The sequence below is a fragment of the Choloepus didactylus genome, chromosome 14 (genome assembly GCF_015220235.1).
Source record: "Choloepus didactylus isolate mChoDid1 chromosome 14, mChoDid1.pri, whole genome shotgun sequence".
Taxonomy (NCBI): Eukaryota; Metazoa; Chordata; class Mammalia; order Pilosa; family Megalonychidae; genus Choloepus; species Choloepus didactylus.
Window position 1 is genome coordinate 868,212 of NC_051320.1, and position 24,094 is coordinate 892,305.

At 39.7% G+C, this 24,094-nt stretch overlaps 1 pseudogene; it reads left to right on the forward strand.

The window, feature by feature from the left end:
• The first annotated feature begins 22,969 nt into the window (after positions 1–22,969).
• Positions 22,970–23,873, forward strand: LOC119509539 (annotated as a pseudogene).
• The last annotated feature ends 221 nt before the right edge of the window (positions 23,874–24,094 follow it).

Consider the following 24,094-nt stretch of genomic DNA (forward strand, 5'->3'; position numbering starts at 1 on the left):
TTCTTCTTATTCTGGGAAAAGACTATGTGGTGCTTCTCTAAGCATCTAAAGGACTTAAGAATCATTAAATCCTTACAATCACCATTTCAGTTACATAATATTAATTTCCCAATTGCTTGAGAATAACTGAGGTAAAAAGAGGTTGTCAGGCATACATGGGTACTCAGAAGGAATAAATAACTATAGTGCAGAAAATCATGAACTTTACATAGAGTTAGTTAGGCACTGCTTCTCAAGGCACCCTGCACCTAGAAGTGTATGTGACTAAGTTTTATGATACACCCACAATATGGCAGTTAAGCTTACATTTTTGGTATAATTTAGTGTTTATAAGTTAAAACATTGTTTTAAACTATAATGCCAGACACTTTATCTGTGTGATGCCAAAACTCTGAATAAACAAGTGGGAATTCAAAGAATGTTTTATCTCCAGTCAATTCTATCCCTGGAAGGTCCAAGATGAAATCAGGTTTTTGTGATGTCAAAGTCCGTATTTTTTGACTATGCACAAGACATTTTCCCTTTCTCTCTTCATGCCTTGCTCATGCGGTTGCTCTTGATGTTTCCTTTCCCCTTTCTAAATTCTCATTGAAGGTTTAATCTTCCATCATCTTTGTTTTTTTTAACAAAACGTAGTCATTCCTGAGCATTCCCATATCATTAAGATTACCCTTATCTTCTAGACCAAACAGGGGATGTGACATGAAGTGAAATAAAGTTTCAGTGGCTGAGAGATTCCAAATAGAGTTGAGAGGTCACTCTGGTGGACATTCTTATGCACTATATAGATAACACATTTTAGGTTTTAGTGCATTGGAATAGCTAGAAGTAAATACTTGAAACTATCAAGCTGCAACCCAGTAGCATTCAATCTTGAAGAAAAGTGTATAACAACCTAGGTTACAAGGGGTGACAGTGTGATTGTGAAAGCCTTGTGGATCACACTCCCTTTATCCAGTGTGTGGATGGATTGGTAGAAAAATGGGGCAAAAACTAAATGAAAAATAGGGTGGGAGTGAGGGATGACTTGGGTATTCTTTTTTTACTTTTATTTTTTATTCTTATTTTTCTTCTTTCTGGTGTAAGGAAAATGTTCAAAAACAGATTAGGCTGATGAATGCACAACTATATGATGGTACAGTGAAAAGTTGATTGTGCAACATGGATGATTGTATGATATGTGAATATATCACAACAAAACTGAATTTAATTAAAAAAAAGAAAGATGGACAAAGCCATAGGGAGGCACTAGAAGCTGAAGTCAGCAAAAACCTGAAAGAGAGAGAGAGAGATCATAGCAATGTGACAGGAGGTAGAGATACAAGCCAAAGAACCCCAAGGATTGTGGCAAAGCAGCACCAGTGTGCCATGGACTTGAGAGTGAAAGTGTGGTTTTGCTGTTGCCTTGATTTGAGACTTCTGACCTCTAAAACTGCAAGCCAATAACTTCTTGTTTAAGCCAACCCATTGTGTGATATTTGTCATAGCAGTGTGGCAAACTAACATTATATTTAAGATTTTGATATTTTGTTCAACATGGATTTTAAAATTACTTTTGATGATTTAATGTATTATTAAAATATTTTAAATAATTAAAAAATATTACCCTCAATAACTTACAGGTTCTTATTAGATTATTGTTCCCCTTTTACTAGTTGTTGTCTATCTCTAGGTCCCATACATTCTACAATATAAAACGTTTATTTTACTTTTTTGCAGAGTTCACATTAGTGGTAATACAATATCTCTCCTTTTGTGTCTGGCTTATTTCACTCAGCATTATGTCTTCAAGGTTCATCCATGTTGTCATATGTCTCACTACCTCATTCCTTCTTACTGTCATACAGTATTCCATCGTGTGTATATACCACATTTTGCTTACCCACTCATCTGTTGAAGGACATTTGGATTGTTTCCATCTCTTGGTGATTGTGAACAATGCCACTATGAACACTGGTGTGCAAATATCTGTTTATGCCACTGCTTTCAGATCTTCTGGGTATATACCATGAAGTTAAATTGCTGGATCAAAGGGTAGCTTGATATCTAGTTTTCTAAGGAACTTCCAGACTGTCCTCCAGAGTGGCTGTATCATTATACAGTCCCACTCACAATGAAAAAGAGTTCCAATTTCTCCACATCCTCTCCAGCATTTGTAGTTTCCTGTTTGTTTAACAGCCACTCTTAATTGCTGTGAGATGATATCTTATTGTAATCATAATTTGCAACTCCCTAATACCTAGTGAAGATGAACATTTTTTTCATGTGTTTTTTAGCTATTTGCATTTCCACTTTAGAGAGATGTCTTTTTATAACCTTTGCCCATTATATAATTGGGTTGTTTGTACTACTGTCATTGAGTTGTAGGATTTCTTTTTATTGGTAAGATATCAGTCTTTTCTCAGATAAATTATTTCCAAATATTTTTCCCATTGAATTGGCTGCCTCTTCATCTTTTTTGACAAAATTCCTTTGAGTTACAGAAGCTTTTAATTTTGAGGCGTTCCCATTTATTTATTTTTTCTTTTGTTGTTTATGTTTTGAGTGTAAGATCTAAGAAGCAACCTCATAATACAAGATCTTAAAGATGTTTTTCTACCTTATCTTCTAGGAATTTTATGATAATGTATCTTATATAGAGGTCTTTGATCCATTTTGAGTTAATTTTTGTGTAGGGTGTGAGATAGGGGTCCTAATTCATTATTTTGAATATGGATATCCAGTTCTCCCAGCCACATTTGTTGAAGAGACTGTTATGTTCCAGTTCAGTGGATTTGGAGGCTGTTCTGGTTTACTAATGCAAAGCACCAGAAATTTGCTTTTATAAATGGGGTTTATTTGGTTACACAGTTACAGTCTTAAGGCCATACAGTGTCCAAGGTAAGGCATCAACAATCACGTACTTTCACTGGAGGATGGCCAATGATGTCCAGGAAACCTCTCTTAGCTGGGAAGGCATGTGGCTGGAATGTGCTCCATAGTTCTGGTTTCAAAATGGCTTTCTTCCAGGACATTCCTCTCTTGGTATCTGGGGGTGTTCTCTTAGTTTCTTCCAGGCAAACTCTGGACTAGCAAAAGTCTATCTTCAATGGCTGTCTACAAAATATGCCTCTCAGCAGTAGCAGCAAGCTCCTTCTGTCTGAGCTTTTATATAGGGCTCTAGTAAACTCATCAAGGCCCATGCTCTACGGGCAGGGCCACACCTCCATTGAAATTATCTAATCAGAGCTATCACCTACAGTTGTGTGGGTCACATCTCCATGGACTCTACCTAATACCAAAGATTCCAACTTAATCAAGATCAATATGTGTGCCTCCACAATACTGCATCAAAAAACATGGTGTTTTGAGGGGTGTAATTCATCCAAACCAGCACATTCCACCCCCTGGACACAAAAATGACATGATCTTTCCATATGCAGAATACATTCATGCAATCACAGTATCACAAAAACTTAAATCATTTCAGTAACAATAGGTAAGTATAAGATTCCACCAAAATCAGTTATAAGTATGGTCTGTCCTAAGGCATAATTCCCCTCTGGCTGTGGACCTGTGAAACTCAGAACAAGTTAGCTGCTTCCTATATAAAAAGGAGGAACATACATATGATAAACATTCCCATTGCCATAAGGAGAAATAGAAAGGAAAACAGGGTTTACGGGACCAAAACAGTTCCTAAAACCTCCAGGGCAAACTCCATTAGATTTCAAAGTCTGAAAGTCATTTACAGAATGATGTTTTATCCTTGCGGCTTGAAAGAGCAGGAGTCCAACCCTTTCCAAGGGCTTATATGGAAGCCTTTGTCCTCCAAATGCTGGGTGAGTGCTCCAACATATCCACACATTGGAGAGACCACGTTCTCAGCCCCACCCTCCTCAAACAGCGGGGTGCCATCTCAACTCTGCCTCTCCAGGGCAAGGCCTCTCCCCTCTCCAAACAGTGTGGTGGTGGTCAGGCTTTCCCCAATCCCTGGGGAATGTGCTCCACCCTCTCTGGGGTCTGGGGTGGCAGCACTCTTCCTGAACATCTAGGTGGAAGGCCCACCCTCTGCCTCCAGGGCAAACTCACCCTTTCCATGTGTATGGGCCTCTCCACTCTCCTTGGTGAGACTTCTTGAATCCAGACCTCAACCTCCATGGATCTGTCTTTGAAGAAATTTTTCCTTCAATTTATTCCTTCTTTGTTCCTTCCAGTCCAGACCAGCAGTGGTTTCATTTATATAGATATTGCAAAAATTTTGATGGCTTGGCATGAAGTATACAAGGGTCAAAACTGTCAGGCAATAGGACTTTCCACAAATCCTTTCTGGATAACTCTATCTCCAATCATGGCTTATATTGAAATGGCAGTTGAGTTCCATGTTTGGTTAAATCCTCATATGGGACTGTAGCTTCTGGGATCTTACTTTTTGGAAACCCAGAATTTTCCAAGCCATCAGTTTCTGGTTTCTTTAAGTCTCTCTCTCCTCTCACACTTTATTATAAGCTGCAAGTAGAAGGCAGGTTATGTCTTCCACACATAGTGTGGAGATCTCCTCAGCTAAGCATCCCAGATCATTGTTTTCAAATTCTGCCTTCCATTCACAAAGGACTCAATTTTGCCAAATTCTCTGCCACTTTAAAACAAGGATAGCCTTTTTTCCAGTTTGCAACATGTTCATCACCTCTGCTTAAGCCCTCATCACAAATATCTTAGGAGTCCAGCAGTCTCTTCAAAGCAGTCTAGGCCTTTTCTATCAAGCTCCTCACCATTCTTCCGGAATCTTCCCCTTGTCCATTTAAAAAGCCATTCCAACATGTTTGGTATTTTTAAGCTCAGCAGTACCCAACTTCTGGTGCCAAAATCTGCTCTGGTTTGCTAATGCTGCTGTTATACAAAACACCAGAAATGGATTGGATTTTATAAAGGGGGGTTATTTGGTTGCAAAGTTACAGTCTTAAGTCCATAAAGTGTCCGAGGCAAGGCATCAACAATCAGGTGCTTTCACTGGAGGAAGCCAAAGGCTTCCAGAAAACCTCTGCTAGCTGGGAAGGCACATGGCTGGCATATGCTCTGGAGTTCTGGTTTCAAAATGGCTTTCTCCCAGGACATTCCTCTCTAGGCATCTGGGGATGTTTTCTTAGTCTCTCCCAGGCAAACTCTAGACTAGTGAAAGTCTACCTCCAATGGCCATCTCCAAAACATGTCTCTCAGTAGTAGCAGCAAGCTCCTTCTGTCTGAGCTTTTATATAGGGCTCTAGTAAACTAATGAAGGCCCATGCTGAATGAGCAGGGCCACATCTCCATGGAAATTATCTAACCAGAGTTATCACCCTACAGTTGGGTGGGTCACGTCTCTATGGACACAACCTAATCCAAAGGTTCCAACTTATTAAATACTAATACATCTACCTCCACAAGACTGCATCAAAGGACATGGCATTTTGGGAGAAATAATACAACCAAACCAGCACAGGGGTCTTATCAAAGATCAGTCAACTGGAGGTCTAAGTGTCTATTTCCAAATTCTCAATTTGATTCTGTTGATAAATATGTCTACCTTTGTGCCAATACCATGTTGTTTTGACTGCTGCAGCTTTATATATGTTTCAAAGTCAGGAAATGCAAGTCTCAAACTTCGTTTTTCTTTTTTAGACTGTTTTTAACAAACCAAGGCATCTTTCTCTTCAAAATAAATTTGATAGCTAGCTTTTCCAAATCTACAAAGTAGGTTGTTGGAATTTCGATTGGAATTACATTGAATCTGTAGATGAGTTTGAGTAGAATTGACATCTTAACAACATTTGCCTTCCAATCCATGAACACAGAATATTTTTCCATCATTTTAGGTCCCCTTCTATTTCTTTTAGTAAGGTTATGTAATTTTCTGTCTCTGAGTCTTTTACATCCTTGGTTAAATTTATTCCTAGGTACTTGATTTTTTTTGTTGTTTTTTTGGTTTCTATTGAGAATAGGATGTTTTTCTTGAGTGTCTCTTCAGTTAGGTGATTTCTAAAGTATAGGAACACTACTGACTTATGTGCATTGATCTTGTATCCCACTATTTTGCTAAATTTGTTTATTACCTCAAATATCTGTGCCACTGATTTCTCAGAGTTTTCCAAATATGAGATCATATCATCTGCAAATAATGACAGTTTTACTTTCTCCTTTCCAAATTGGATGCCTTTGAATTCTTTACCTTCCTGGATTGCCCTGGCTAACTCTTCTAGCATGATGTTGAGTAACAGTAGTGACAGAAGACATCCTCGTTTCATTCCTGATCTTAGAGGGAAGGCTTTGAGACCCTCACCATTGAGTGCTATGCTGGTTATGGGTTTTCATACATGCCCTTTATCATACTGAGGAAGTTTCCTTCAATTCCTACCTTTTGAAGTGTCTTTATCAAAAAAGGATGCTGAATTTTCTCAAATGTACTTTAAGCATCCAATGAGAGAATCATTTGATTTTTCTCTTTTGATTTGTTAATGTGTTGTATTACATTAATTTATTTTCTTATATTGAACCATCTTTGTGTGCCTGGAATGAATCTGGGATGGTTAGGATCATGTGTCAACTTGGTCAGGTGATGGTGTCCAGGTGTCTGGTCAATCAAACACTGGCCTGACCATTACTGTAAGGACATTTGTGCCTGGTTACTACACCAGAAGGCTGGTTGCTAAACCAGAAGGCTGGTATATTAAATCTTCAGTCAATTGGCTGCAGCTGTGACTGATTGCATCAATGAAGGTCATGTCTTCAGCAATGAGAGAATTCAATAAGCTGGATTTAATCCAATCAGTTGAAGACTTTTAAGCAAGAAAGTTACAGGCCCTTCACTTCTTCAGCTAGCCAGTGAAGCATTTCCTGAGGAGTTCATTGAACACCTTCATTGAAGTTGCCAACTCACAACCTGATGAGTTCATCAAACACCTTCATTGGAGTTGTCAGTTTACTTCCAAGGAGCTCATCGAATACCTTCATCAGAGTTGCCAATTTGCCGCCTGGGGAGTCCATCAAATGCCTTCATCGGAGGTGCTAGTTCGCTGACTGAGGAGTTCATCATATGACTTCAATGCAGTTGCCAGTTTGCTGCCTGCTCTAGGGAATTTGGACTCATGCATACCCATAGCCTGGGACACTTATAAAATCTTATATTTATAGACACCTCTTGCTGATTCTGTTTACCTAGAAAACACTAACCAATATAACTTGATACCAGGAGTAATTCTTGAGAAATAGAAACTTAAAATGGGCTTTTACAATTGTTTTTCTACTCTGAATAAATTCAAAACACTAATGACTCCATTTTCAATAATCAAGATGACAGTGACAGTGCATGGCATGTGTTGGCAATGGAGATAAAAAAATCATCATTTGATTCTCCTAATCATACTCTTGTATGAAGCAAGGCTCTGAGTGATAGTGTTTTTGAGTTTTGCAGGGTTAAGAGGAACAGTGATGCTGGCTGGTTGCTCTTAGATATGCTGGATAAAGTTATAAGAGAAAGGGGTGAGCTGAAGACTTCAAATTTGAAATTTAAGTGCCAAATGATAGAAGTAAAGGTTTCTGTGTCTGCCCTGAAAGAAAATCTTATTTCCTGTGGCTGCAGACTTGAGATTTCTGAAAACCAGATGCAGAGACTTATTGTGCAAGTAGCAGATTTACAATGTAACTAAAATCTAAACCTTGAAGGGTGTTTTCTGTCAAAGTAAAGGCATTGATTGGAAAAGAATGGGATCCTGAAACTTGTACTGGGGACATATGGATTGATAATAACGGCAGTGAGGATATTGGAACCCTGGATTCTGTTGAGACTTTGTTAGATGTACCTGTAGTAGTCTGTCCTGAGGAAACAGCCCCCACACCTCCCATCTGCCCTGAAGAAACAGCTACTCATCCTCCAGCCTGCTTCCCAATATCCAGTCTTCCTTAAGGAGCCTGACATCCAACCTCTACCTAAAGAGATTAAAACTTCAGTGCCTGTTAATCCTGTAATCACCTCCCCAGGAAGCAGCCCTCACTCCTCTGTCTGGAGAGACTAATCCTGTTTCAGGAAATGAAACTGCAACAGAGTGTCCTGAGGTAAGTGGCTTGAGGGATACTTCTCATTCTTTTCATGACCCACCCTCAGCACCAGTCTTTGCTTCAAGACCTATAACTACAATAAAGTCCCAACAGGTCCCAAAAGGTGAGGTATGAAGTATGTCCCATGAGGAAGTATGCTATCCTCCAAAATAACTGTATGAGTTTTCCAATTTATACAGACAGAAATCAGGGGAATATGTGTAGATATGGATATTAAGGCTGTGGGATAATCATGAAAGGAATATAGAGTTGGATCAGGCTGAATTTATTGATATAGGCCCCCTAAGCGGAGATTTTGCATTCAACTTTGTAGTTTGAAGGGTTAGAAAGGATGTTAACAGTTTGGGTGGTTGGCTAAAACATGGATCAAAAGGTGGCTGATGTTACCTGAGGTCGAAATGCCACAACTGCCTTGCTGTAACATCCTGGGTGCAGGCTCATCTCCAGGAGTCATTTCCTTCATTGCTGGGGGATTCACACCCCTGGGTGTCATGTCCCACATGGGAGGAGGGCAGAGAGTTCACCTGCCAAGTGGGCTTAGAGAGAAGGGGCCACATCTGAGCACAAAAAGGCTCTCTGGGGGGGGGGGGGCATTCTTAGGCAGAATTATTAGAGGCTAGGTGGGCTTAGCCTCTCCCTTGCAGCAACTACCCTCAAAAGGGAAAGCCCCCAGATTGAGAGCTCATCCCACCAAATTGGCAGTCCTCAATATTTGTGGGAAAATCAGCAATAGCTCAGGTGGGGAAGTCCAACACTCCTGCATTTCTCCCCAGCACCTTGGTGGTGGTGGGGGGGCAAAAATACACTTGCAGTGTCTCCCCATATCAATCTGGGATGTGTCAGGATTTCACCCAAGCCTGTACAAACTCACCAAATTGCACTTATCATTCACTGCTCCCTGCACCTATGATGTTCAAACAAACTTATCATGCAAGTTAAATTATCTAGTGTGTTACAGAAAATGTAGATCCTGGACAGAAAAGTATCTCCTCCTTTGGTCTCACACTTAAGTTGTAGTTTTCAAGCCCAGTCAGTATCATCCTTTACCCTTGGGCCTGATTTGCCTTAGTCCTAACCATATCCTGTTCATTCCTATATCTAATTAAAGTCTGAGGTCTTTTTCAGCTCTTTCAACAGTTGCCATATGGGTAATACTGACATTCATAGCTGCCAGGATCTAGCTCCAAGCCTCAGATGCCAGACAGATACCCAAAATTCCAGAGACCAACCAGGTTATACACAAGGAGCTCATCATCTCAGGATTTAGAGATAACCTTGACAACTTAGGAATAGACATGACTGCTATAAGAGCTTATGTTCTAGGGACCATAACAATAAGCATTTCCCTGATAAGCTGTGCCCTAACTGTGTTCTCAGAGTTTACACATTATAGTTAGTCCATGTTAGTGAGGCTTTATACTGTTTGTCCTCTTGTTTATGGCATGCTTCACTCAAGATACTGTACTCAAGATCCATTCACCACATTGCATGTCTCACAGCTTCACTCCTTCTCACAGTTGCTCAATACTCAATTGTATGCATGGTATGCATTCATCACAGTTTACCATTCTCTTCATTAGCTGATGCACCCTTTGTCCACCTCCACCCATTGCAAATTGCGAATACTGCCTCCATAAATCCCAGTGTGCAAATGTCCAATCATGTCCCTGCACTCAGATCTTCCAATTATATACCACATAATGAGTTTGCAGGACCTCATATCCCCCACATATCTAGATTTTTGTGGGACCACCATCCTGTCCTCCACATAGGCTACCCATTCTATTTCCCCACAAACAGTGGATACATTACATCTCTGTCTCCAAATTCTCTGTAGCACTTGTGTCCATCTGTTTATTTTTTCCCTGCAATTTTATAGGGATATATTCAAATACCATACAATCATCGACAGTAAATATGCCAGTTTGGATGTATTATGTCCCCCAAAATTCCATGTTCTTTAATGCAACCTTGTGGGGCAGATATATTAGTGTTGATTAGGTTGGAATCTTCTGATTGTGTTTCCATGGAGATGTGTCCCATCCAACTGTGACACCTTTGATTAGGGTGTGACTTCTCGATTGAATGTTTCCATGGAAATGTGACTCCACCCCTTCAGGGAGGGTCTTGATTAGTGAGTCCTATAGAAAGAGCTCACAAACAGAAGGAATTCAGAGCAACTGAGAGTGACCTTTTTGAGAGGAGCTACAGCTAAGAGAGACATTTTGGAGATGACCAACAAAAGCAGACTTTTGCTGACACTTTGCTCTGCAGAAGCTAAGAGAGGACAAAAGCCCCAAGAGCAACATTTTCAAGAAGGCACAAGAGCTGATAGAGGAGTTGTAACAAAATATGGGATCAGCAGAGGCCAGCCACATGCCTCCCCAGCTAGTAGAGGTTTCCAGATGCCAATGGCCTTTCTCCAGCGAAGGTACCCTATTGATGATGCCTTACCTTGGACAGTTTATGGCCTTAAGACTGTAACTTTGTAACTGAATATAACCTGTTTACAAAAGCCAATCCATTTCTTGTGTTTTTAAAATGGCAGCAATAGCAAACCAGAACAGATTTTGGTATCAGAGCAGTAGGGTGCTGCTGAGTTTGCAAATACCAAACATGTTGGAATGGTTTTTTAAATGGATAAGGGGAAGATTCTGGAAGAATGGTGAGGAGCTTGATAGAAAGAGCCTACATTGCTTTTAAGAGACTGTTTTGGAAATATGGACTCTAAAGATCTTCTGATAAGACCTTGAGCAGAAATGATGAATTTCTCTTTGCCAACTGGAAAAAAAGATGAACCTTGTCTTAATGAGGCAACGAATTTGGCAAAATTGGGTCCTGGTGTCAAACGGAAGGCAGAATTTGAAAGTGATGTGCTGGGATACTTAGCTGAGAAGATCCCCAGACTATATATGGAGGATGTAGCCTAGGTTCTCCTTGCAGCTTATAGTAAAATGCAACAGGACAGAAATAAGCTGAGAAATGAATTCTTGGTCACAAAGAAACCAGAAACTGATAGCTTGGGAAAGTCTGGGCTTCCAGAAAATGAGACCCCAGAGACTACAGCCCCACATGAAGTGTTTTTTTTTTTGTTTTTTTTGTTTTTTTTTGGATTGATTGTATTTTCCCCCCAATTCCACCCTATTTTTAACACCTTGCAATGTTGATATCCATTTGTTCTACCTCATGTAAAAATGTATTTGTACCTTTTATTACAATCATTGGGCACCCTAGGTTTCCCTGAGTTACACAGTCCCAGTCTTCATCCTTCATCTTTTGTTCTGGTGTCCCACATGGTCCCAACCTTCCTCTTTCAATGATGCTCACAGTCATCTTTGTTCACTGTACTTACATTCCTTTGCTACTATTTCTCAAAATTGTTTTCCAAACCTCTCACTCCTGTCTTTTCCTTTCTGTCTGCAGTGCTTCCTTTAATGTTTCCTGTAGAGCAGGTAGCTTGTTCACAAAAGGTCATTGTCTGTCAGAGAATATTTTAAGCTTTCTCTCATATCTGAAGGATAGTTTTACTAGATATAGGATTCTTGGTTGGTGGTTTTTCTCTTTAAGTATCTTAAATGTATCACCCCACTTCCTTCTTGCCCCCATGGTTTCTGTTGAAAAATCCACACATAGTCTTATCAAGCTTCCTTTGTATGTGATAGATCACTTTTCTCTTGCTGCTTTCAGGATTCTCTCTTTATCTTTGACGTTTGATAATGTGATTATTAAGTGTCTTGGTGTAGGCCTATTCAGATCTATTCTGTTTGGGGTATGCTGAGCTTCTTGGATCCATAATTTTATGTCCTTTATAAGAGATGGGAAATTTTCATTGATTATTTTCTCTATTATTGCTTCTTCCTCTTTTCTCTTCTCTTCTCCTTCTGGGACACCAATGACACATAAATTCTTGCTTTTTGTTTTGTCTTTAAGTTCCCAGAGACATTGCTTATATTTTTCCATTCTTTTCTCTATCTGTTCTTTTGTGTGTAGGCTTTCAGGTGCCTTGTTCTCCAGTACCTGAGTGTTTCCTTGTGCCTCTTGAGATCAGCTGTTGCATGTTTCCATTGTGTCTTTCATCTCTCATGTTGTCCTTCATTTCCACAGATTCTGCCAGTTGGTTTTTTGAACTTTCTATTTCTACCTTATGTGTATCCTGTGTTTTCATTATATGGATCAGCTCTTTCACCATATCTTCCCTAAACTTTTTGCCTGGAATGAATCTGGGATGGTTAGGATCATGTGTCTAAACTTTTTGAATTGACTTATCAGTTATTTCAATTCCTGTATCACAGTTGAAGTGTAATTTTGTTCCTTTGGGCCATAACTTTGTTTTTCTTAGTGTAGTTTGTAGTTTTCTGTTGTCTAGGCATGGTTTCCTTGGTTACCCCATTCAGGTTTTCCCAGACCAGAAGGAAGAAATATTCAGTATCTGGTTTCCCTGAGGGTGTGTCTTAGCAAATTGGTACACTCTGTGATGCCTCATGTCTCTGTGCTTTTCTGCCCAGGAGGTGGTGCCTGTTAGCCTGTAATTCTTGACTAGTGTAAGGAGGTGTGGCTGTTTTCCCCAGGCTCTGGGATATGATTCTGGAAGGTGGGTAGTAGACGTGGGCCCCACCCTTTCCTCTTAGAGAGGACAGACCCTATAGGGAGAAGTCATTAGCATTTCAATGGTCTCTCTCTGCCTGTGCTGTCTCTAAGGTTGTCTGGGTTTCAGCACAGGAACTGAAAATGGCTGAGGCTTTCTCCACTGAGCTGAAAAAGAATCAGAAATTTTCCTTCAGAGCTAGTCTGAGGTGATCCTCTGTCTCTCAAAGGTCAGTCATCACCCAAAGCCTCTGTCTGCTTGTTGGGGTTCATAACTCATATTGAACAGTTCACCCTCACTAATTAAAACCCCAGTTGGAGCTCAGCTGAGCTATATTCACTTGCTGTGGGAAAGCTTCTCTCTGGCACCATGAGGCTTTGCAGCTCAGACTGTGGGGAAGGGGTCTCCTGATTTGAAACTGCAGTTTTTACTTACAGATTTTATGCTGTGGTCTCAGGCATTCTGCCTAATTCATGTTGGTGTATGATGAGCGGATGGTCTTGTTTGTCCCCCCATGGTTACTATGGATTATTTACTAGTTGTTTCTGTTTTTTTTTTTTTTTTTTTTCAGTTGTTCCAGGGGACTACTTAGCTTCCACTCCTCTCTATGCCACCATCTTAGCTGTTCCCTCCCACATGAAGATTTAACCAAACATTGAAGCCAACCACCATTTCAGTACAAGCCAGGATTGGAGATGGAGTTATCCAGCAAGGTTTTGTGGAAAGTCCTATTGCCTGATGGTTTTGACCCCTGTACATTGCATACCAAGCCTACAGAATTTTTGCCAGATCTTTATAAATGGAACCAGTGTTGGTCTGTACTGGAGGAGGTGGAGATGAAACAAATTGAATGAAAAATTTCTTCAAAGACAGATCCATGGAGATTGAGATCTGGAGTCAAGATATCTTGGGCAGGGAGAGCAGAGTGTCCCACAAACATGGAAAGGGTGAGTTTGCCCTGGAGGCAGAGGGTGGGCCTTCTGCCTTGATGCTCAAGAGGAGTGCTGCCACCCAAGGTCTCAGAGAGGTTGGAGCATATTCCCAAGGATTGGGGACATCCTGGCCACCACCCCTCTATTCAGAGATGGGAGATCCTTTGCCCCAGAAAGGCAGAGTCCAAGTGGTACCCTGATGTTTGAAGAGGGGTGGGGCTGAGCAAACGGTGGTCTCCCCAATGTGTGGATACATTGGAGCACTCATCTGTGTTTGGAGAAAAAAGGCTGCATCAAACGCCCTTGGAAAGGGTTGGACTTCTGCTCTCTCAAGCCCCAAGGATAAAACCTCATTCTATATAGGACTCAGACTTTGAAATCAAATGAAGATTTCCCTGCAGGTTTTAGAAACTGTTTTGGTTCTATGAACCCAGTCTTCCTTTCTGTTTCTCCCTATAACAATTGGAAAGTTTATCCTATGACTGTCCCTCCTTTGTATATTGGCAGCAGATAACTCATTCTAAATTTCACAGGTCTACAGCCAGAGAAGAAATTTGTCTTAGGACAGACCACATCTGTAACTGATTTTGATAAGATTTTGTACTTACCTATTGTTACTGAAATGATATCTTTTTAACATTGTGATGGGATGAATGTATTTTGTATATGGAAAGATAATATCTTATGGGGGCCTAAGGGGTGGAATGTGCCTGTTTGGATATATTATGTCCCTGAAAAGCCATAATTTAATCCAATCTTGTGGGATATTTGACTGACCCAACTATAGGTGATAATTTTGATTAGACTATTTCCATGGAGGTGTGCCCCACCCATTCAGTGTGGATCTTGATTAGTTTATTTGGAACTTTTAAAATAAGTGACACAGGCTCAGACTCTTGCTGATGCTTAGAGATGCTTGGAGATGCAGACAGAAGAACATTTGGAGATGCGTAGCTAAGGGATGCTAGCCCAGAGTTTGCTCCAAAGAGGCTAAGAGAGAGAAATCCAGAGACATTTAGAGAAAGCCATTTTGAAATGCAACCCAGGAGTAAAGGAACAGCCGATGCCAGCCATGTCCTTTCCAACTGACAGACGCATCCCAGACACCACTGGCCATTTCTTCAGTGAAGGTATCCTCTTGATGCCTCTTGATCCTCTGGATGCCTTAGTTGGGACATTTTTATGGCCATAGAACTATATATTTGTAGCCAAATAAATCCCCTCTTTCAGTGTCTGCCTGCCTGAAAATATTTTGATGTCTCCCTCATTTTTGAAGCACAGATATGCTGGGTATATAATTTTTTGCTGGCAGTTTTTCTCTTCCAGTATCTTAAATATATTATACAAGTGCCTTCTTGCCTCTGTGGTTTCTGCAGAGAAATCTGTACATAGTCTTACTGAGCTTCCTTTGTATGTGATGGATCACTTTTCTCTTGCTGCTTTCAGAAATCTCTCTGTCTTTGTCATTGGACAGTCTGATCAGTAAATGTCTTGGAGTAGGTTTGTTGGGATCTATTCTGTTTGGGGTACACTACACATTTGAAACTGTAATTTTATGCCTTTCATAAGAGTTGGGAGATTTTCAGTGATTATTCCCTCAATTATTCTTTATGCCACTTTTCCCTTCTCTTCCCCTTCTGGGATACCCATAACATGCCTATTTATGCACTTCATGTTGTCATTCAGTTCCCTAAGACCCTGCTCATAGTTTTCTATTATTTTCCCTATCTGTTCCTTTTGTGTAGGCTTTCAGATGTTTTGTATTCCAGGTCATTTATCCACTTATCCTATTACCCTTTTTTTTTGTCCTCTTCAAATCTGGTGTTGTAAGTCTCCATTGTGTTTTTAATCTCTTCTATTGGGCCTTTCATTCCCATAAGTTCTGCCATTTGCTTTTTCATACTTTGGATTCCTCCTTATGTTCACCCAATGTCTTCTTTATATTTTCCATCTCTGTTACCATATCTTCCCTCAGCTCATAGAATTGGTTTTTGACTTGATTTTTGAATTGATTTAGGAGACCTGTTTGGTTATTAATCAGTTGTTTCAATTCCCATATCTCAGTTGAAATGTTAGTTCATTCCTTAGGCTGATCCATATTTTCATGTTTCCTAGTGTGGCTTATTTTCTTAAGCTGTCTAAGCATCCAGTTTTCTTGATTAATTTATTCTGGAGCTCATTTTCACTCTTTTATCTTGATTTTTCTTGTTTGGCTTTGTTCTCTATCTCTTCTTTGGTATCCAGTTCAACTTATTCTAGACTTCTACTGTAACTTCGGTTTAGTTAATCAGTTTTTCAGCTCTTGATTTTCTGGTTCTTGCTCTACTTCTATGTAAACTTTTTGTGAGAGAGTCTCCTCAGATATGATTGTCCCCAATCAGATTTTCCCAGTCCAGCCAAGCCCTAGTCTCAGGAAGAGAGATGGAGTTTCCCTGAGAATAAAAATCTACACATTGTCAGATCCTCCTGTGAAGCCTGTAGACTCTGTGCTTTTCCTATTCTGTACATCAGGTGGCACTTGTCAACTTGCAGCTCCCTACCAGTGTAAAGAATTGTCATAGGTGCCTTTAATTCTCCACACACCTTTTCCCTCTCAGAGGTGTGGCTGAGTCAATCTGGTTTCATTTTCCAGGCCCTGGGAAATGAGTTCTCTGAAGGAGGGCTGGCCACCTGAGCTGGGGCCCCCTCCTGTTTTCTTGGGGAAGTTATGCCTTTAGGGAGTTGTCTCCCTCACTGAGCTCATTGCTCTGTCTCTCAGAGCTATCTTAACTCTGCTTTTGCATGGGTCCAGTGGCCAACTGCAAATCTTTGAGGCTTCCTGTAATGGGCTACTTGGAATAGTTATTTCAAAACAGACAAACAAAACCAAGAAAAAAATAGAGGGTAAAAAAGAAGGTAAAAGAAAAGAAAAAGAAAGGCTTTTCCTCAGCCCCCATACTTTGTCAGCCCCAGTATAGACTATTTAAAGATAAGCACTTTAGGCTAGTATCTCTTCCTACTGAATAGTTGCTGTGAGACAATTTTAATTCCACCTTTGCAGAGGCCAGGTTGATACAGAAGCTCTGATGTGCTATTGAAATGCAAAAAGATAAGGAGTTGGAGAGAAAGAGAAGAGAAGAGGAAACAAGAAACTAGAAAAACCTGCTTTTCAGAAAAGGACCCAAGCTTCCCAGATTTGCATATGAGCCTGATTCTGTTTGAGACCAGCCCTTCTCCATATTATGTTTACCCCCAACTCCAGAAGTCTGGTTTTTTGTTTGTTTGCTTGTTTTTGTTTTTCCTAGCCATATCTCCTTTTTGCCAGGGTGATTGCTCCCAGATCTTCTCATGTCTCATCTCAGTATATCTGTGGTTGGAGCTTTTATTCAGCAGTCTTAGTCTGTTAATTATTTATCAACAGGAGCCTTTGTGGGCCTCCCTCCTGGGTCTCAGTACAAACTGCTTCCTCTTCTCTCAAGAAACAGCTACAAAAATGTCTGCCATGCCTGATGGGGAGATGTGCCAGCCCCCTGACCAGGGGAACTTACAGGTTTCACTGCAATCTCAGCTGCTGCACCCATCCCAGACTATTGTGTGATGCATGACTGATCACAGATATCTCTGAGGTGGCTTTTCCACAGTTATTGGCTATATACCAGCTGCCCAGAGGAGTAACTAAAACCTGCACCTCACCACTCAGTCATCTTGCCCCACCCCTCTGCAAATACACTTTTACTCTCTGCCCATATCACTCTGGGATGTATCAAGATTTCACCCCAGCCTGTACAAACTCATCAAATCCCACTTCCCTTTCATAGCTCCATGCACTTGTGGTGTTCAACCTCATAATATAAGTTAAATTATATAATGTACTACAGAAAATATAGACCCTGCACCAAATAAACTTCTCCTTTCTTGGTCTCACACAGAAGTTGTAGTTTTAAAACCCAGTCAGTATCATCCTTCACCCTTGGGCCTGATTTGCCTTAGTCCTAAACGTATCTGCTTCATTTATATTTCTAAGCAAAGTCTGAATTCTTTAACAGCTCTTTCAATATTTGCCTTATGGGCTAATCCTGACATTCACAGCTGCCAAGCTCTAGCTCCAAGCCTCAGATGTCAGAGAGATACCCAAAGTTCCAGAGACTGACCAGGTTATACAAAGTAGCTCAGTGTCTCAGGATTTAGAGGTAACCATTACAACTCAGGAAAATATGTCACTGCTGTAAGAGCATATTGTCTAGGGACCATTACAATAAGCATTCCCCTGATAAGCTGTATCCTAAGTCAGTTCTCAAAGTTTACACATTATAGGTAGTCCATATTAGTGAGGCATTAAATGCTTACCCTCTTGTTTATGGCATGCCTCACTCAAAATGCTGTACTCAATATCCATTCACCTAGTTGTGTATCACAGCTTCATGCCTTCTTGAAACCATTCAGTAGTCTATTGTATGCCTAAACCACAGTTCACCATTCTTTTCATCAGTCAATGTACCCTTAGAGACCTCTGTCCATTGCAAATCATGAATACTGCCACCATATACACTGGTATGTAAATGTCCATTTATTTCCCTGTTCTCCAATATTCCAATATACATCCTACAGGGAGGTTGCAGGACCTTGTGACACCCACATATATAGCATCTTGTGGAGCCACTACACTCTTCTCCAGATAAGCTACACCATTCTACTTACCCACCAACAGTGAATACATACATCTCTAAGATCTCTTCAGCACTTGTGTCCCTCTGTTTATTTTTTCCCTGCAATTTTATAAGGATATATTCAAATACCATACAGTCATCCATAGTGTGCAATCAATTGTTTATGTATCATCATATAGTTGTGAATTCATCACAATTAACACTTAAATATATTCATTATTCCAAAAAAGAATTGAAAAAAAGAATAAAAAGGATAAAAGGAAAATTAAAAATAAGATAAAATATAGCCACAACAAAAGGGGAAGAGGCAAAAAAAGTAAAAAGATGAAAGAAAGAGAAAAAGAAAGAAAAAACGGCAACTAAAAAGCAGCAAAAGTTAAAATAAAGTAAAATAAAATAAAATAAATAACTTAAAATAAAATAGACAACAACACTAATACCAAGAATCCCATACCTTTCCCTTATGTCCCACTCATAGGCATTTAGCTTTGGTGTATTGCCTTTGATACAATTAAAGAAAGCACACTGCGATGTTACTGTTAACTATAGACTCTAGTTTGCATTGATTGTATTTTCCCACATTACCCACTTTTTAACAGCTTGTAAAATTCACATACATTTGTTCTCCCTCATGTAAAAAAAAATTTGTACATTTTATCCCAATGATTGACCACTTTAGGTTTCACTAAGCTATATAGTACTAGTCTTTATCTTCTATCTTTCCTTCTGTGGTCCTACATGCCCCTAAACTTTCTCTTTCAACCATACTCACAGTCACCTTTGTTCAGTGTACTTACATTATTGTGTTACCATCTCTCAAAACTGTATTCCAAACCTCTCTCTCCTGTATTTTGTTATCTGTCTGTAGTGCTACCTTTATTATTTCCTGTAGAGCAGGTGTCTTGTTCACAAACTCTCTCATTGTCTGTTTGTCTGAGAATATTTTAAACTCTCCCTCAGTTTTGAAGGACAGTTTTGCCAGACGTAAATTTCTTGGTTCATGTTTTTTTCTCTTTCAGTAAATTAAATATATCATACCACTGCCTTTTCACTTCCATAGTTTCTACTGAGAAATGTGCACATAGCCTTATTGATCTTTCCCTGTTTGTGATAGATTGCTTTTCTTTTGCTGCTTCCAGAATTCTCTCTTGTCTTTGACATTTGATAATCTGATTAAGTGTCTTTGCATAAGTCTATTCAGATCTATTCTGTTTGGGATTTGCTGAGCTTCTTGGATCTGTAATTTTATGCTGTTCATAAGAGATGGGAAATTTTCAGTGACTATTTCCTCCATTATTGTCTCTGCCCCTTTTCCTTTCTCTTTCCCTTCCAGGACACCCATGACATGAGTATTCATGTGCTTCATGTTGTCACTCATTTCCCTGATATGTTGCTCACATTTCTCCATTCTTTTCCCCATCTGTTCTTTTGTGTGTAGGGTTTCAGGTGTCCTGTTCTCCAGTTCATGAATCTTTCCTTCTGCCTCTTCAAATCTGCTGCTGTATGTCTCCATTGTTTCCTATATCTCTTGTGTTATGCCTTTCATTCCCATAAGTTCTGCCAATTATTTTTTCAAACTTTCAATTTATCGCTTATGTTCACCCAATGTCCTCTTTATAGCCTTCATCTCTTTTGCCATATCTTCTCTCAACTCACTGATTTGATTTTGGATTGATATTTTAATTAATTTAGGAAATTTATTTGACTAATAATATTAATAATTAGTTCTTTCCATTCTTGTGTCTCAGTTGAAGTGTAAGTTTGTTCCTTTGACTGGGCCATATCTTTGTATTTCTTAGTGTGAGTTTTCATTTTCTGTTGTCTAGGCATCTGGTTTCTTTGTCCCAAACAGATTTTCCCAGACCAGAGGGGATCAAGTCTCAGGAAGAGGTTGTATTCAGTATTGCATTGAGGATGGTTTTGAATCACAGGCTGATAAGTTTAGATGAATACTAGTAGTCAAAAGGGAATTATGATACAGTTATTGATTTTGAGACATGAGGGCATTAACATCCATTCCTGTGCATGTTGTTTAAACATACTTCATCAAGAGATGGCTCAAATAAATCTTACCTGGAAGTGTAAACATTCAATGCAGATAAGACCTGAGCTGCTGGGTTTGAAATGGAGCAGAACACTTGACATGGCTCTTTTGAACCCCTGATTTTACACTCAACCATAACTACCTCATACTCCCAAGAAGAGAACAAAGGTCCAAAGTGACAACTGATGTAACAAGGTATCTTAAGGAGATGGAGTGACAATATGGAATAAATTCAGTTATTCTGATTTCCAAGAATGTATTTCTTCTACTTAATGAAAATTGTATAAGAACTATTGAATTCTTGGACTCAAGATAGGAGAGGTTGGTGTTAGTCCACATTGGAGATTTGCAAAGAGTCCCTTAGAAATGGTTTACTTTGTATAACAATGAGGAGGATGTTAGGAATGAGCTTCTGAGTATTAAGATGAATCTTAGAGAACATGTAATTGATATCCCTATTTTAAAGCCATGTCCTCTAATATATTCCAACCAAGTGGCAGATAGTCTCTGCTTAAATACCACTGGTAAAGAGAAGTTTGGTACATATGGAATTATTTTTTTAAACAGTTTTGTGATAGTTCCCGCCTGGGATGATATGGAAAATGACATAATGCACATGATGGGCCAACCACATTGCTGTCACACAGTGAGCTGAAAAAATGGGTGTTTTATTGATATTTTATTGTTTAGAATCATTTGTTCCATTTGGAAACACTGCTTAACAAGGAAGATTGGAAAGCATGATTTGCATTGATTCAGTCACGTGCACAGATGTTATCAGTTAAGATGCAGATATAGGTCTTCCTAGAACAGAGAAAGAAACCCAAGGTTTTATTTTCTGTAATCAACAGCACATCTGGAAAAATGATTAGAAACATTTGGAAACAAAGTCAACAAATGGGATTTCTAAATTTATGTTTAGATTATTCATGTATATAATTAGAATATGTTAGAACTGTGCATTAGATCTGTATAATTTTCTTGTTAAATGAAATGAGCACAGGAAGCATAAATCTCTCATTGGATTGATAAGAAAATGAAATTATATAAGGAAAAATAGTGTTTCACACATATTGAGCACTCTACATTATCATAAGAGAAGCAATATAGCATGTTATTGATATTGAGTTTAGTGACCATGAAAAGATGGATTTGAATTTAGCTTTGGTTTTCTTAGCCACAGTATTTGTGCCAGTTTGGTTATATTATGCTCCCTCAAAAGCCATATTCTTTAATGAAATCTTGTGGGGGCAGATGTATTAGGTTGGAATCTTTTGAGAGTTTCCATGGAGAAGTGGCTTAATCAACTGTGAGCTAAATGTTAAATTATTTCCATGGATGTATGGACTTCATGCAATGAGGGTAGGTCTTGATTTAATCACTAGAGTCCTATAAAAGTGCTCACAAACAGAAAAAGCAGACATCAGCTGAGAGGGACACTTTGGAGTGGAGCTAAGAGCTGATACAGGTGCCAACACTTGGAGATACTTGGAGGTGTTTGGAGATGCTAGCCCAGCATTTGTTCCAGAGCAGCTAAGAGAAGGCCCTGGCACTTAGATACACAGGAACTGAAGAAGCTAAGAGAAACTCAGAGACATTTTGGAGAAAGACATTTTGAAATGCAACCTGGGAGCAAAGGATCAGCAGAATTGCCAGCCATGTGCCTTCCCAGCTATGAGAGGTGTTCTGGACTCCATTGGCCATTCTTCTGTAAAGATATCTTCTTGTTGATGTCTTAGTTTGGACACTTTTATGGCCTCAGGACTTTAAATTGGTAACCAAATAAATCCCCTTTTATAAAAGCCAATTCATTTCTGATATTTTGCATAACAGCAGCATTAGCAAACTGGAACAGTATCTTTTGTATAAAATTAGGAAAATATCTCACAGGACATTCCATTGCCTGAGACAGCACAGAGACCCATTGAATATTAGTAATATGTAATAATAATGATGATAATAATAATGATTTTAATAATAAGTCAATTTGGGAAGGGAGAAATGTAGTTGGGAAGAATAGAGAATAGTTCTTAATAAGTATAGAGCTCTTGGAATATTACCTATCATCTTGTAGGCTTTCAACTAGTATATTCTAGGTGCTCAAAAAGTATATGAAATAAATGAATGAAAAGTAGTACGAAATATGCAAGGCCTTAAGTGTGTCTGGTGATAACTGAAGGTCAGCAACCCACTTTGGATTTCCCCAAAAGCAGAAGCTGAGAGAAGCTGTTGTACGTAGCTGTTCCCTTTTGCAAAACCAATTGGAGGTGAAAGAGTGAAAAATGGAAGGAAAGAAAGTTAACCCAAGATTTTGTTCATCTGGTTAGCATTTATCCACTGGTTCTTATCTCCTAATGGTCAAGGGTTTCCTTAGGAGGTGTTAACTCCCTCATATTTCCAGGTATGCATATGCACTAGAATGATGAAGCAGGGTCTACAAAGTGTCTCAAAGAGCAAGTGCCAGGACAGAAAGCAAGAGATGATCTCATGAAAAGAGATGTTGTTGGGAGGATCTAGTAGAATTGAGCTGCTGCCAGGCTATAATTGTGGGTAGCTGTTTGCTGTAGTAATGGAGAAAAATGACAGGTCAGGAGGGTGTTAAATGGCACACCCACACAAAAATCTATCCAAGGCACTGAATGATTATTAATTAAAAATAGTATTGCTTTTGCAGATTTTCTAGCTCATAGCTATGTGCTTACAGGAAGCCACAGTAAATACACAAGACTCTGTGACATAATTCACTCTTTCGGGTATTACACAGAATCCAGAACCACAGAAAATATTAACCACTGTTTCTAATCATGTATGTGGCCACAGTCGTGGGAAACCTACTGATTGTGGTAACTATGATCATAAGTTGGGGTGTAAGATCACCCATGTATTTTTTCATTACCTCCTTGTTCCTCATGGATGTCATCTACTCTTCCATCATTGCCTCCAAGATGATTGTGGACTCCCTCTCTGAGAGCACTACCATCTCCCTGGAAGATTGCCTGACCCAGCTCTTTGCATAACATTTCTTTGGTGGTGTGGGGATCATCCTTCTCATTGCTATGGCCTATGACTGCTATGTGGTCATCTGTAAGCCCCTGCACTACCTGAACGTCATGAGTCCTTGGGTGTGCTGTCTGTTGCTGGGAGCAGCCTGGGTTGGGGGATCTATGCACACAACATTATAGCTTCTCTTTATGTACCAAATATCCTTCTGTGGCCCCAATGTCATTGATCACTTTATGCGTGATTTGTTTCCATTGTCGAAACTGGCCTGCATGGACACCCAGGTCCTGGGCCTCCTCCTCATCCTCAACACTGGGTTCCTCCTCTGCTCCCTGAGATCTTGCAGCTCTGAAGGGCAGCACAAAGCCCTCTCCACCTGTGGCTCTCACCTCACAGTGGTTATCTTGTTCTTTGTGCCCTGTATCTTCTTGTACATGAGGTTTGTGGCCACTTACCCTGTAGACAAGGCAATGGCTATGTCCTTTACAGTTGTTGAACTCATGTTAAATCACTTGATCTGTACCCTTAGGAATGCAGAGGTGAAAAATGCCATGAGGAAACTTTGGGTGAAACAAGTAACCCTGGGTGCTCAGTAGCTAACATGCTGGGAACAAATCTTTCCTTCAATAACAGCGAGGTCTTACCCTTGACATTCACTCACATCTATTGTGCACACAGCAGCCAGGGGCATCTTTCATGCCCATAAATCAGGTTATGATACAATACCCTGCCTAAGCAGGTTATTTCCAATATCTCCAGTACATTTTGTACTCTATCCCATTTCTCACAAAGCTTTGACAATAGTTTCTTGTCTTTC